Source organism: Silene latifolia, chromosome Y (genome assembly GCF_048544455.1).
Source record: "Silene latifolia isolate original U9 population chromosome Y, ASM4854445v1, whole genome shotgun sequence".
NCBI classification, from domain to species: Eukaryota; Viridiplantae; Streptophyta; class Magnoliopsida; order Caryophyllales; family Caryophyllaceae; genus Silene; species Silene latifolia.
The window spans coordinates 324,055,615-324,072,472 of record NC_133538.1 but is presented as its reverse complement, the minus strand read 5'-3'; the positions used below and the strand labels follow the sequence as shown (position 1 = coordinate 324,072,472).

Here is a 16,858-nt window from a genome sequence, read left to right as displayed (position 1 = left end):
TGTGGAAGATGTTTTTAGGATCAAGGAAGTTAATTGGTGTCAGTTTGTCTTCTCAAACTTGGTGACTTGTGTGAGTGAAACCTTTAACGGGAGGAAAAATATTCGTTGTTGTCTAGTGTTGTTGGTTATCACCTATTTTCACCGTTATTTCTTTAGCGGTGATCAGGTGAATAATGAGCTACCGCTCATTAAACATTGGGATTTTAAGTCTTTCAGTGAGAGGTTGCAGCGTGAAGCGGTGCTGGTGCACGGGCGGGAACGTTCGGACGTTGCTTTCCTATTGTGTCGTCCAAACATCGTTGGCTCTGGTCAACGTAGTCAACGTCGATGTCTTGTCTTTGGATCTACGATGATATTCTTACGGATGAGCAAGTATGATCGCGTGTCGACGTAAGCACTGTTTGTTTGTTTTCAAACTAATCATTCTAAAATGTTATTATGTTATTTTCTTTAAGTATTAGTCCCTCTGCTATTATTTTAGGATTATTCCACTATTATTCCTCGTTTTCTCCTTTGTCATTCCCTTCGTTATTCTATTTTTCATTCCAATTGTTACTCCACTATTCTTCTACTGTTATTCTACTATTACTCCACTTTTATTTATTCTGCTGTTGGTGTACTGTTATTCCTTTGTTATTTTATTACTCCACTGTTATGCTACTTGTTATTCTACTATTAATCCACTTTGTTATCTATTCTCATTTGTTAGTGTACTATTATTCCTCTGTTATTCTACTATTATTGTACTTTTATTATGTTTTGGAATTCAGTTTTAAGTAAAGTTTTGGGATTTTATCTTGACAGGATGTTCATCAACTTATCTCGCTTAATGAGAGGGACTCTCAGATTTTATGCCGATACTTGGAACGGGTGGAACTAATAAAGTCGAAGATGATGAAGAAGAACCAGCAGACCTATCGCGTCAAGCACTGCTTTGCTAAGTTGCTTGACCAAGTAACCCGGTGGTGGTAAAGAAAGCACGATCAACAAAAAAAGTTCATTCTGAAGGGTCAGAGAATTTTGTTGCCACCCCATCTTTCTTCACGGATCAAGTTATCCGTGAGTTGGACGAACGGGTTAAGCATGTATTGGCTATGGAAGCGGCAAATAAATCGCGATCAACTGTTCCTAAAGAACCAACTTCGAAAAAAGCTAGACATGAAGATGTCATCATTGAACCTCCATCATTTAATCTGTTTTCTCAATTTTATGAGGAGTGTGTCGGGCTTTCGGATGTGCAGCCGACTATAGCTGAAAAGAAGGGTGTTGAACATAGTCCCGTCATTCAACAAAGTGCAAAGGTGGGGACTCCACAATTGTCACCGCTCGGTTTAGATTATATTACAACGGATATCTGTGCTGACATTCAGTTTCGTTATGGAGAGCCAGATGATGTTGGTGAGAAAGTAGTTGATGTTGGGGACATTACCATTGACGTGGAGGATGTTAACAATGATGTGGAGGACGTTAATATTCAAGTTGAAGATTATCTTGTTGATAGTCCGCCAGAGGACGTGCCTAATACTGTTGAGTGTACACCGGTAGAGGTTCAAGCAACTTAAATTCCAAAGACTGATGCTTGTTTACCTGAGACAGAGGTGATGGATACCGGTGCTGACATTCCATTGCCTAATGACACTCAACATTCCATTCAAATTGGCAGTGAAGCATTTGTGACTGCAGAAGAGGAAGTAGCGGATGTGGTGATGTCTTGTCATGCAGACTTGTTGCTTGGGGCTGCGCCTGAGATAGATAAATCTGATAAACAGGATTCCGAGGTTGTGTTGGAGGCGGCATCTGTTGTTGGTGAGGTGTCCCCGGAGGACAATGGCGTTGCTGGGTTGAATGCTCTTAATATCGGTACAAGTTATTTGCTGCACTCTGCTGCACATGAGGAGCTAATGTTGTTTGTTGCGCCTGAGAATTTCAGATGCACCTATGATTGTGGTACTGTGGATCCTTAGCTAGTTGTCCTGTCAAAATCAATGATAACAATGGGACATGTTTTCAACCCAATGCTATCCAAGAGGAAAGAGGTTGCAGACTACTGTTTCTTGAATGATCATAACATTTCGCAAGGGTAAGAGCTTGTTTTTATTGTAAAAAATTTCCGCTTTCTGTTTAATATATTATCCTGCTTTTTGTTCTTCAAAAATATATTTATGTGACTTTTATTTTTCCTGTTTATTCGGTTTTGAAGGGAGAATCTTGTCACTTGGGGTGTTCATAGTTACCTGAATCGAGAGGATATGGAATCTATGGTTCCAGACTCAATGATAATGCTTGGTGTTGTGGACTGGTGGTCCCTCTTTCTTAATGATACTTGTATAAGAGGAAGTCCAAGTCGACTTTTCTTTGGGATGGGTGCAACGGTTAGTTATTCTAACTTATGATGTCTTTTACTTTATATTTCATTTTGTATCACGTTTCAACTCTTTTCTCCACTTTTTGTTTAGAGTCCATTGGGCGAATTTGTATGCCGTCGAAACATGAGAAGGCTTCCAGGAGTAATTTATGTGCGGAAGTCATATTGTCATTTACTGTGTTTGTAAATAAAAACAAGAGAGATTGTGATCTTAATTCTGATATGGTATGTTTCTGTACTTGTGTGTATTCTACTATTATTCTACTGTTACTCTACTATTACTCTTTGTTATTCTCTTTGTGTTTTCGCTTTTTTTTTAAAAAACCACATAATTAGTAACAATTTTTTTGGCCAAATATTTTCCCAGATTTTCATCCCAATTCTTTTGTATGAGCACTTCAGCTGTTTGTGCATCAACTTCAATGCGAAGAGGGTTGAATATCTTGATAATGTATTTCCAGAGGCGATGTTTCTTTGATGATCAGCAGTCACGTGTGTACGTTTGGTGTATTGTTAAACTACTGTAAGTCATTTATTGTGCCTAATTTTCTCTTGGTGTTTAGCCTAGTTTGTTTAAGTATTGTTAGTAATTATGTTTTATTTTTCCTTGCTTATTTGAAGGTGAGCTTGATGTTTGATTTTCTGGTCAAAAAAGGAGTTGCCCGAGGCGGGGAGGTTAAAGATTATAAAATTGTCAACGTCCCTTTTACCTTTCAAACCGCTGCGATTGAAAATTTGGACTGCGGTGTATATACAATGTTGCACATGCTCTTTTACCGTGGAACTGTTTTTGATTGTGACTTGGGTAATTCTGATTCAAGAGCCCTTCACCGCGCTGAGATCGCTGCCTTGTTGGTGCTGTCTGATATGAACGAGTCCAGGGAAGATGTGTTGAAAAGTTTGGAGGAGTTGAACAAGACGAGAAAGGAAACCCTGAGTGTGCTTGAAGAGACGGCGTATTGAGGATACGGAAGCGAGGGTTTCTCAAAGCGGTAAGAAACGTCGTGGTTCTGGCAGGGTGAAAACTGTTGGTAAGAAGGTTAAGATGACGCAGCCTATTGTCGATCCCGTCGCTTCTCCTACTGTTATTGATAGCACTGAATTCTCTACAAACACCCCTACTGCCAGCCGTCAAGTGGGAAGCAGGGGTGTGGATAGCACCGTGAGTCCAAAGTCGGCTTTAGGTAGCCGTAAAAGGGGTATGGTAGACGATGGGCTGGGTTGCTCTATGGATTGCGGGCCAGAGGACAGTATTTTTGTTGCGGTGTCAGATTTGTTTCGGAAGAACAAAAAACAGTTCTGTAAGATGCTGAAGGTGCGGAAGTTAGTGGTGGACTTTGTTCTTCGTGAAGACGCTCACTTGAAAGAAGAGTATGTGTCGATTTTCATTTCTTTGATTGTGGTGTTCCTGTTCAGTTAGTCTTTTTGTTTCCCACTGTTATTCTGTTATTGTTAATCATTATTATCTTTGTTATTTTGTCAAACTAGTATCAATAATTCCCTTTGTTAGGTCCCTTTGTTATTCTCTTGTTATTGACTGTTATTCTTCTCGTTATACCACTATTATTCATTTGTTAGTCCAGTGTAATTCCACTTTGTTAATTCCTTTTGTTATTCTCAACATTCTTGAACTGTTATTCTCTTTGTTATACTACTATTATTCATTTGTTAGTCCTTTGTTAATTCCCTTTTGTTATTCTCTTTGTTATACCACTATTATTCCATTTGTTAATCCACTATTATTCTACTGTTATTCTTCTGTTATTGAACTGTTATTCTGCTGTTATACCACTGTTCTTATCATATGTTATTTTTTGTGAATGCAGTGAGATATTAGTGTTGTACAACGACGACGTCGGCGTGTTTTTGGACAGGGGGATATTGTTTCCATTGTAGATGCAGCTGCTATGATGTCAACAAGAGTAGTCGATGTTTGGTCGAATCTTTTGAATTCGTTGGAGTTTGAGGAACGTTCAGAACCAAGCTCAATGTTTTTCGAACTTCGTCATATGGTATTTTGTTTTTTCCTTTGCTATTTTGCGTTATTACCTACATATTTACTCACAAGTACTGATATAAAGTTAACACTTATGCGCTATTTTTGGTTGTTTATGCTTTCTGTTTAGGAGGATGCTCTTTATTCACTCTTAGAGAACTTTGATTACTCAAGCCCTCTTAACGGTCCGGGTAAGAAGCTGTTGAAATTATGGAATGTGTTTTTCGATTCCTGCAATGGAAGATGTCGTCTGAACTCGGACCTTGTGTTTGTGCCGATTCTGTACAATGATCACTACTCTTGTTTCTGCATCAATTTTATGAATGAATCGATTGATATTTTGGACAACATGACTCACGATGCCAACAAATTAGCTGATTACAGAAGATTGGCCGAGATTGTGGCAAACTATATGTATGTTTTTATGGAGGGTCATAATGTTATGAAGTTGCAAGATTGCCGCAATTTCGAAATCGTTGATGTTCCTTTTAAATGTAAAAAGAAGGAACTGCTGAATTCCGAGTCGGGGTGTTTCTTGTTGTACACGATGACCAAATATGGTGGAAGCGTGTTTGAGTCCAATCTTCACAGCAAGATTGCTCGTCGAAGCTTCTATGTTTAAATGTCGGCTTCCCTGATCTTTGCGGATATTAATATTTATAGGCAAGTAGTTCTTGATAAAGTGACGGCTTGTGAGAATCAAAGGCCGAAGACGTTGGGTTTGGGGTCAGCTAGGAACAAGTTGAAAGAATTGAAACCCCAATCATCTGCTGCTAGTGAAGAATCAGGCGTCGTAGTGAATGCTGTACCTTTGACGGTTGTGTATCCAGGAAAGTCAGACTAAGTTAGTGTAAACTGTTTGTTAAACAATTAGTGTCTTTGTTATTATTTTTGTTATTCTATATAATAACTAGTTTATGTGTCTTTGTTATTCCCCTATTATTCTAGTGTTATTCCAAAGTGTGTACTCTAATTTAATTGAGTTTTCATATTACTTGTACTTTTTTCAAACACCATCCATTTTTACTCTAATCCCACTTTGTTATTCTAACATTGTGCGGTATTATTCAAACATAATGAGCGAGTTTGTTCTACTGTTATTGCACAATTAGTCTACAGTTTTTGGATTGTTATTTTAGTCTAATTAAGCTTTCTTATTACCTTTGTTTTCTACAAGCACTATCCATTTTTATTCATGTGTAAATTTAGTCAAGTGTAAAAGCAGTGGTTTAGACTGCTTTTATTCCACTGTTATTCTACCATTATTCTGCTGTTATTGCAGTATTATTCCTCATAATAAGCAGCTACTCTGCTGTTATTGTACTATTAGTCTACACTTATTCTGCTGTTATTCCACTAGTTTAATTAAGGTTTACAAACACTATCCAATTTCTACGAAGAATATGCATTTTCTATTCAACTGTCAATGGCTGTTTTTTCTCAACTGTGATTCTATTCTTATTGCACCGTTATTCTGCTGTTATTGCACTATTATTCCGCATAACAAGTAGTTTATTCTCATTATTGCGCAAAAGTATTATTCCACAAAAGGACTAGTTTATTCTGCTGTTATTCCACTGTTAGTCCAGCATTATTTTGTTAAAACTATTCATTTTTATTCAAATGTAAATTTAGTCAAGTGTAAAAGCAGTGGTTTAGACTGCTTTTATTAAAACCATTATTTTTAAAGCAATAAATATTTTAAACATATTTTAAAGCAGCAGCCCTGAACCATCATCGTTAGATTTTTATATCTTTATTCTATTCTACGCGCTGCGTTGCAGTCCTTGGACAAAGTGCTCTCAACTTCCACCGACTCATCCGAAAAGGATTTTTGTATCCTTCCATAAGTTCCATGACTTTCTTTAATCTGGTGTCCAATCGCAGAGATTGAAGGATAGACTTGATGTAATACTTCTTCAAAGCATTCACACCAAAGCAATGAATTGATTGTCCATGTCGGCTTCTGTGTAGTTCCTATTTTTCTTTTCCTTCAACTGTCTACGCATACGTTCATTTTGAAGTTCAGCAACCTTCAACTGTGCCCTAACATTGTCGACCTCTCTTGTTAAGGCCTCTTCACGGTTTTCTGCCGCCTCTACATTTGTCCTTGTCTCGATCAACTCTATCGAAAGAGACTCTATCTTCCGTTTCGCTTCATTAATTTCCTCCCTTGTCGGGGACCTTCGGTTATCGTCAGTTACGTCACTCATTCTGCAGTATTAGAAGTATGAAACTTGTTGCATTATAAAAAGATGTTTAAAATATATCAACCAAATTAAAAGGATACCAAAGCAGAAGAAAGAGAATTACCTTTTCTGCAGCATCGAGTGTAGTGTAGACAGATAAGAAAAATAAACATCAAAGAAAAATAAAGAATAGAAAGATAAGAAATTACCTTTTTGCAGAGGAGATAAAGTTTTTTTTTGGAATAGACTTTTTCAGTGTGTGTGTTTGTTTTTTTACTAGAAATAGCAGTATTTATAGGGGCTTGGGGAATAGAAACAGTTTTTCTGTAATAAAGTATAGAAAGATAAGAAATTACCTTTTGCAGAGGAGATGCAGAGTTTTTTCTGGAATACAAACAAAATTTCTGTACTTATTCAGTGTGTGTGTGTGTGTGTGTGTGTTTTTACACGCAATAGCAGTATATATAGAGGCTTGGGGAATACAAACAGTTTTCCTGTAATTATATTAGATTAGGTTAGGTAATTGTTTTTAATAAAAACTGAAAAGTGGAATTGATTTTTATAAATATTACTAATCTGTTATTATTCAACTATTATTGTAGTGTGTAAATGCAGTTTTATTTTGTGGGTGGTTTCTGGAAAAACAGTCAGATAATATTAACAAAAAAAATTAAAGTAACTAGTATTAATTCTCATATAATGTAGGTCTCACTTTATTATCTAGAAGAAACATTTTAGGATAAAATGTAATTCAAACAATGACAAATAGTAAAAGTCTTTGACATTTTTAGGCGAGGTCTTCATCGTAGCCGCTATCTTTTGCGTCTCTTTTGTCTTTGTTAGTTCATGCATCTGATTCATATTCCTGCAATGTTTGCTTAGTATTTAGCAGCTACATTAATAGCAGAATAGCAGTAGAATAACATTAATAGCAGTAGAATAACAATTAGAGCAAATTTAGCAGCTACTCCGCTGTTATTGCAGACACTATCCATTTCTACGAAAAATATCTATTTTCTATTCAAAAATAACAACACATTAATAGCAGAATAAAAGAGAATAACACAACAAATGACGAGAATAGCGAGTAACACCGTAATAATAGGGGAATAACAGTAGAATAAGAGGATAACATTAGAATAATAGGAGAGTAATAGTTCAGATTCATACCTCTTCAGTTTCCGATTCTTCTTCATCATCGTCATCAGAAGGGGGACTTTCAGCAAATGAAAGATTACAAGTTCTACTGTTGTGGTTCACCCACTTCTTGCAGTTACCTCATCTTCACTTCCTCTTTTGTGGCTTGCTCTTGGCCTTTTTTTTCGACGACCTCAATATTTTGCCACTGCCCTTATTCTTGGCCTTGTTTGGCGGTCGAAGGTCAATATCATTTGAAGCTGTGATGCCAAGAAGAGCCTCGATTTCCAGGTTTTAGTTTTCGGTTCAATTGGTCTGTAATGTTCTCCTGAAGCGTGTCATGGTTTTCTGCGATTTGCTTTCATCTGTTTAACCGTAGCATAACTGTCCATCACCCCGACAGTTGCATAAATCTCAGAACAAACCTTTGACATCTCAGCTTTCTTGATGTCAGCTTCATCAATGTCTTCTATCACCTTTCCATTTTCATCTCGGACAATTGGCCTGTAGGATTTCTTTGTCCATCGAGCAAGGACTTTTGGCTCAGGTATTTGTGTACCTGTCTATCATTCCACACCCACAGTATATGCCGACAGACAATGTCATGCCTCTCAAACAGCTTACATGCACATTTGCTCTCGTTATTTTTGGTGTTAAATTCCACTCGGAAGTCTCTGTGCTTCAGTCCATCACGAACTTCATGGTACTCCACTGTCCCTACTGTTGTCAAATCCCCGACCCTCATGCTGCATATCGCATGTTTGACTTCGTTCTGAAAGTCTGCAAATATAGGATGTGTGTAGACAAGTGAGGCATGCATCTCTACCTTCATCGGCCCTACTTTCTCGAGCATACTATGCTCGTTGACAGTGTCCAACCTCCTTTGTGAATGCCTTTGTTGTTCTATTGCGGAATTGTACCTCATCCAGAACTCGACAAGGGTTCCAAAGTGGCTTTCAAACCACTTTGGAACTCTCTGTTTTTAACAGAGTAAAGAGAGTGATTGTGAACGTCTACAAAGACGTCCACAATATATCCAGCCGGTCTGTCGTCGGTTTTTTCACAGGTTCTCAACCTCATGTGCGCCTTGCAGCCACACCTTGTCAGAGCATGCTTCTTTGGCTGTCTAATTCTTCGCTCTTTGTTCTCTGTTGTACTCAAATTACCAGCTTCGTGATTTGTTGCTTCAAGTCGCAGATTTTGTTTTCATATCTCTATACCCACATGTCATTACAGACCGGTGATTTGACGCTGATGCCCCCTTATACTTCACATTTGTGTACCTTCTCACATCAAATCCGCAAGCCAATGCATATATGTTGTAGAAGCATCTTGCATCGTCCAAGGTAAGAAAGAACATGCCACGTTTAGGCGTAAAATCACTCTCAACAGTCCTTACCCCTTTGCTTTCGGTACCCCGGGTGTCTTGTTGTAATGAAGAGTTGGAACAAACTCATCGTTTTCTTAAATCCGAACAGGTTGGGCTGGTGAATATATTGTTATTAGAAGAATCCCCAATAGTTAAGGCGCATTGTCTTCAACAATAGAGACAAAGAGAAAGATCTCGAGACATAAATTATTATAATGAGTACTGATCAATGGACAAGAAAATGACAATAACATCACAATAAATGAAGGGTGGGGGGAGATCAACATTGCGAGTAATGTGACAATAACAAGATGATAACAAAGAAATGGGAAACAGACGACAATCAATAACATCACAATAACACTAAATGTGTTTTTTTTATGCTACTCTCTTATCAACCGTATATTTTCATGCTAATGCACCATAATATCACAACAATAGTACCATAATATCAGAATAACAGTACAATAATATCATCATGTTTCTCTACTTTTACAATAATAGTACAATAATATCAGAATAACAGTACTCTGATTCTACTTTATTACATACAGATAATACTGTATTTTTTATGCTACTCTTTTGCAAGCCATATATTTTCATGCTAGTGCACAATAATAGCACAATAATATTACAATAATATCACAATAACAGTCCAATAATATAATCATGTTACTGTACTGTTACAATAATAGTACATTAATATCAGAATAACAGTTCTCTTTTTCTACTCTAATACAAGCCGGATAAAGACAATAATATCGAATAACAATTTTGAGAAACACAAAGAAATCAATAATTGATTTATAAACAACGGCGGATAAAGAGATAAGAATCAATAACAGTATTACCTGTTTCCATATTTACTGTCGATTTGTTCTCTTCGCTACAATTGTTGTTAATATCGTTGTCCATCTTTTATACCTGAAAACAGTAAAATCAAGTATTCAATTTAATTAAAATCAACGAATTTCACGAATTTTACATTAATTTCGAAAATACGATTGAATACACTAAAAATCAACGAATTTACATTACCTGTAATTTGATTGCGGCTAAAAATCAACGAATTTGTGTAATCTTATTAGGTTTTTTATGAGATTTCTATAGGCGGCGTTCTGATTTTTGTGTTTCTCTGTTTCTGATTTGTAGAGAGATGTAGAGAGAAAGAGAATATCGTTTGAATAATGAAGTTTCTGTTTTCATGTTTCAGCTGCTTTTGTATTTTTCGACTTTTCCTTTTTTTTTCCTAATTTATCATTTAATCTCATCCCTTGATTTCTTTTAATCTCAGCCCTTGATTTCCCCAACTCACGAGATCCCACCTCTACACTATATATATATATATATATATATATATATATATATATATATATATATATATATATATATATATATATATATATATATATAGAGAGAGAGAGAGAGAGAGAGAGAATGGATCATGTAAGTCCATCTTTTTGGTTGAGTCCATAAGTCTAATCTAAGCCTTTGGATGAAAAAGATGAAAGAAATTTGGGATTAGATCTAAAAAAGAGAATGAATGGCTTAGATTATAACAAAATTTGTGGACTAGATTTAACCTATAAAAAGAAAAACTCTAACTATTTTCCTCACTTTTCTGCCTCCCTCCTTCTCTCTCATCCTCTCTCTCCCTCTCTAAACCCTCACCCTACAAACCCTAAATATCTCCTCTCCCCAACTACCGCCGCCTGCTCTCCGCCCTACACTCGCCACTGCCGCCGCCTCACCAACCACACACCACCATGATTTTTTTCTCCTCTGTCTTTCTCCTTCTCCGCCGTTCTCCCCTTCACCCACCACACACCACCACGCCGACTCCCACACGCATGTGCCGCCGTTCTCCCCTTCGCCACTGCCGCCGTTCTCCCCTTCGTCACTGCCGCCGTTCTCCCCTTCGCCACTGTCGCCGCTCACTCCCCTTCTCCTTTCTCTTTTTTTTTCAGATCTCGAAAAAATAAAGGGTGGTTTGTGGTTGTTTTTTCATTTTTTGATTTTTTGGGATGGTGGTGTCGGGTTTGTTGCAGGTGGGTTTTTTTTTTTTTTGTTTTTTCTTCTGTGTCGTTTGTGACGGAGGGGGATGGGTGGTGGATGGTGGGTTTGCCGCCTCCTTCCCCTTTGTTTTTTTTATTTGGTGGGACTGGGTGGTGGTGCTATGGTGGTTGGTGGGACTGGGGTTGTTCTTAGTGTTGGCGTAGTGGTGGAGTTTGTGGATTTTTTTTTTAATTTACGGTTGGTGGTGGCGGTCACAAGTGGTTTCATGACGGATTGGGTGCTAGTGGTCGTTATTCATTAAAGTTACAACGCTAAATGGCTAAAGTTACGCGTATATGGACTGGAGTTACACTCGTAACACGATAAAATTACATCTATATTGACTAAACTTTCACCCCAGGCTAAAGTTACATTTTTGAAGGACAAAAGTTACACTTGAAAGGACTAAAGTTACAATAATTATGTATATTAAATCAAGTTTCTACCTACAAACCACCATATAACTAAAGTTACGACTTTAACGACTAAAGTTACACTTAAAAGGGGTAAAGTTACACTCGTAAAAGTTTACAAACTCAAATTTATGCATAGAAATCATCATACGACTAAAATTACACTTAAAACGACTAAAGTTACACTCAAAATGACTAAAGTTACACTTGTAGGACAGTATAGTTACACTCCTAAAATTATATAAATTCAAATTTATATATTTAAAATTTCATTTTTATAACATAAATTTAAATTTTTGTGAATAAAATGTTTTGAAAAGGTTAAAGTTACACTAAAAAGTCATTAAATGAATAAAGTTACACTCATAATACAGTAGAGTTACACTCAGAAAATATGTGGCTAAGAATAGGACTTAGCGAATCAACCAAAATGAGGGACTTACCTTAACCTCTCTCTCTCTCTCTCTCTCTATATATATATATATATATATATAGCTTTTGTACCGAATCTTTGCTTTGCTTTGCCGAACCAAAGCTAAGGCAATTTCTTGAGCAGTCGGCAACTTCTCTTTCGCCATCTCCTCCATGCACCGTTCCGGAAAATGATGGCAGGATCCTGAATCAGTGGAGAAAGCTCAAGGATAATGTGATCAGTGAAGTGATGAGACAAACTTCAGTTTCATGACATATGAAGATTCATCGTCATCTGAGCTATGCGAGGTACCCAGAATCGAAATGATACCACATACCATAATACTTACTCTGTTCCATTGAATTGTAGTATGTATACATTTTTCAAAATTTCCCTTCCATATTTTGAAAAATGTATACCCGTAATAGTACAGTGAAAGTATATGATAATCTTATTTTTGTAAGAAGCGAACCATGATTTACTGACCACAAATGTGTAATTAGAATTCTAGGATGTCACGTTCTGCACTAGTATTTATAAAGAAGTTAAAAATAAATTTTTGAAAGGAAATCATCCTTGGTGTCAGACTCTGGGGGTCTTGGACTGAACTCTAGCTATGTTTAGTATGATTATTGTGGATTGTACAGTCGAGGTGGTCTTATGCCACCCAAATCGCGGAACTAGCTAATGGCACCTACAACTTGTTTAGACGATATATTTTTATGTACAAAAGGGAGCCATGAGCAGGTTTTACAGAAATAGAAGGTTTTACAGAAATAGATTTGAATCTGGGTACTAGTATTACCCTTCTTGATTTTACCAGCTAAATTAGCTGACATCGGTAAGAAAAGCTAAGCGAAATCTTTATTTTATTGGGCATAAATATTAACCTAAGATGACAAACTAAGATAACAAAATATCTATCAATATCTATCTATCAAAGGAAACTTTTTTCGAACGATTACAGAGAGTCTAAACTTTGTAAAATACATAGAATAAAAAATAATATATATGATAACCCATGTCCCCTACAAAGGCTCTGTTTGGTAAAACTAACTGAAAAGATAGCTGAAACCTGAAAAGGTAGCTGAAAACTGAAAAGGTAGCTGAAAACTGAAAAACTAACTGAAACCTGAAAAGGTAACTGATAAGGTAGCTGAAAATTAGGAATTGATAAAGTAGCTGATTATATAAAAAAAATGTTTGGCAAATTAAGTGAAAAGTTAACTGATTTTGATGAAATGACGTAAAAGCATATGATAATTATTTAATAATAAAGATTTAAAGGGTAAAAACGGAAAATCAAACCAAATCAGGTACCTGAAATCTCAAATGCTACTCTAGGTAGCATTTCATTTCAGGTAGCTTATTTGGTTAAATAAGCTACTTGCAAAACGCTTACAAAAAAATAAAGTACCTGAAATTTTGGTCAAATAAGCTAATTTGACCAAATCAGGTACCTGAAATGCCTTATCAAACGGAGCCAAATTTTAAACAAATGCAAATAAAACTAAAAGATAGAATTTAAGCTTTAATAAACGGCAAAATTGACTATTAATAAGATTATCAGTTTGTTATAGATTATCAGTTTGTTAAAAAAGTCTATTATAATTCAAATATATATATATATATATATATATATATATATATAGCTTCCTCCAATTTTGTACCGAATCTTTGATTTGCTTTGCCGAACCAAAGCTAAGGCAATTTCGTGAGCAGTCGGCAACTTCTCTTTTGCCATCTCCTCCATGCACCCTTCCGGAGAATGATGGCAGGATCCTGAATCAGTGGAGAAAGCTCAAGGATAATGCGATTAGTGAAGTGATGAGACAAACTTAAGTTTCATAACATATGAAGATTCATCGTCATCTGCGCTATGCGAGGTACCCAGAATCGAAATTATACCACAAACCATAATACTTACTCTGTTCCATTGAATTGTACTATGTATATATTTTTCAAAATCTCCCTTCCATATTTTGAAAAATGTATGCCCACAATGGTACAGTTAAAGTATATGATAATCTTATTTTTGTAAGAAGCAAATCATGATTTACTGACCACAAATGTGTAATTAGAATTATAGGATGTCACGTTCCGCATTAGTATTTATAAAGAAGTTAAAAAGAAATTTTTGAAAGGAAATCATCCTTGGTGTCGGACTCTTGGGGGTCTTGGACTGAACTCTAGCTATGTTTGGTCTGATTATTGTGAATTGTACAGTCGAGGTGGTCTTATGCTACCCAAATCGCGGAACTAGCTAATGGCACCTACAACTTGTTTAGATGATATATTTTTATGTACAAAAGGGAGCCATGAGCAGGTTTTACAGAAATAGATTTGAATCTGGGTACTAGTATTACCCTTCTTAATTTTACCAGCTAAATTAGCTGACATCGGTAAGAAAAGCTAAGTGAAATCTTATTTTGTTGGGCATAAATATTAACCTAAGATGACAAACTAAGATAACAAAATATCTATCAATATCTGTCTATCTATATTATTAAAGGAAACTTTTTTCGAGCGAATACAGAAAGTCCAAACTTTGTAAAATACGTAGAATAAAAGATAATATATATGATAACCCCTACAAATTTTAAACAAATGCAAATAAAATTAAAAGATAGAATTTAAGCTTTAACAAACGTCAAAATTGACTATTAATAAGATTATCAGATTGTTAAAGAAGTCTATTATAATTCAAATATATATATATATATATATCATATACTTCTCTAATGCAGTAGTCACATCCGCTGATGTGGCATCATAATTGACAAGCTGAGTCCTACGTGGCAGCTTATTAGCATGAGTTAAAAAAAATTGTCTATCAACGTGAATATTGTGGCAATATTGTACAAATCTCAATCTTTATATCCATATCTTTATATGATGATATGATTATGATTATATGATGATGGATGGGATAATAATGAGATATTCCCAAACAAAGCAACGTAATTTCCCAAACAAAGCAACTTGATTTCCAAAAAAAATATTTAGGGAAATCAATTAATATCCTTCCCCAAATAAAGCAAAAATTATAAATTTGACAAATTGGCCATATTTTAGGGAAGAGAGTGAGTATAATAAAAAAAAGATAATAATGATAATTTTCCTGATTCAGGTCAACGTGATTTCTCCCAAACAAGGCAAGGTGATTTCAAAACAAATATATTGAGGGAAATCAATTAACATCCTCCCTAAAATAATACTAAAATTATAAAATTTGATAACTAATTGCCCATATTTTAGGGATGATAGTGAGTGGAAAAAAAAAAGAAAAAGATACCAAATGAAATCAATTAATATCCTCCCCAAAATATTGCTAATCAATCCAACCCTACTTCCCAAATCACTATAAATTTCAGTATCAACCCAGACGTTCCATCTATCACCATCGTTCATCCAATGGGATCCTCTATCCCATTTGGTGTCCCATTGTATGTGTCACACCACTTACTTTCTAACACATCAACAAGTTTATATATTTGCTACAATATTTTATTTTGCCATAAGTGATGTGTCAAAAGGTAAGTGGAGTGGCACACAATGGGACACAAAAAAAGGAACATATGATCCTCACTGTTGTTCATCTTTCATAAATTTCAAAAAAAATAACAGAAAAGTTCACAACTCCCCTATGGAATAGTCGTAAATAGTTTGACTGATGCGCTGATGCGAGATGATCTGCTCACTGTCGTTCATCTTTCATAAATTTCGAAAAAAAAAAACAGAAAATTTCACAACTCCCCTATGGAATAATCGTAAATCGTTTGGCTGATGCGCTGATGTGAGATGGTATGGAGAGATTTTAGTATGAAGAATAGTCGTAAATCGCTTGGCTGGGAGATAGCAGGCATAGGGTTGGAAAATATGCACAATAATCATTGAGAGACGACGGGTATGGCGAGGCAGGAGACCAAAACATCTAAAGTGTATGCCTTCGGTTGAAGTTTCGAGTTTGGGGTTGGAAATCGAAAGACACACCGATGAATAAATAGAGCTCACCATTTATGGAGGATATATGATGATGATGATGATGATGATGATGATGATGATGATGATGATGATGATGATGATGTTGAAGGTAGAAGATGGTCGGGTGTGACGATTAAGGAGACAAACCGATGATAAATGAGACGGAGTGTGGTGAAGAGTTGGACGGAGTTAGGTGAGAGGTTAGAGTTGTGTGAGAGACGGAGTTAGGAAATGTTAGGTGAGGAGTTGAACGGGGTTAGGTGCGGTGAGAGTTAATCATTTGATATTTGTTTTTGTTGTTTTACTCTAATAATCATTTATCGAGTAATGTAATGAGTAACCGGACATTAATTCGATTAAAATATTGTAAATGGACTCGGTTTTTTACCCGTGATTTTTTATACAATATTTGTATTTTATTAATGTAAATTGAAATAACATTTCATCCTATAAGAGTTTGACTAACTGCGGCTTAATAGATATAATTGTAATCTCAATAAATTTAATTATTTAACACAACTTTGTGATGATATTTTTATTAATCGAGTTTTCTAACAATCGGTAATACACAAGTTTTAATATAAGACTATTTTTATATATTTTAAAAAATGTGCAATAGATAATTAAATGTGTACTAATTTTATTGTAAGTATTGATCATAGTACTGAATACGATATAGCTCAAAGATGAATAATTATTCGAAAATAATAATAACTACGTAAATCTTTAAACTATTTATCTTTGCTACTATTAACCATACTCATCTAAAGTCTAAAAACAGACCCGTGAATTTCACGGGTAACCTAGTATATATATATATATATATATATATATATATATATATATATATATATATATATATATATATATATATATACATATATGCGACTTTCTCCAATATTTTCATATCTATATTATTAAAGGAAGCTTTTTTCGAG

The 16,858-nt window shown here is 35.5% G+C and overlaps 1 pseudogene; it reads left to right on the top strand.

Annotated features, from left to right (window-relative positions):
- The window catches only part of LOC141631321 (uncharacterized), a 42,005-nt pseudogene extending 29,796 nt beyond the window's left edge, over positions 1-12,209 (top strand).
- The last annotated feature ends 4,649 nt before the right edge of the window (positions 12,210-16,858 follow it).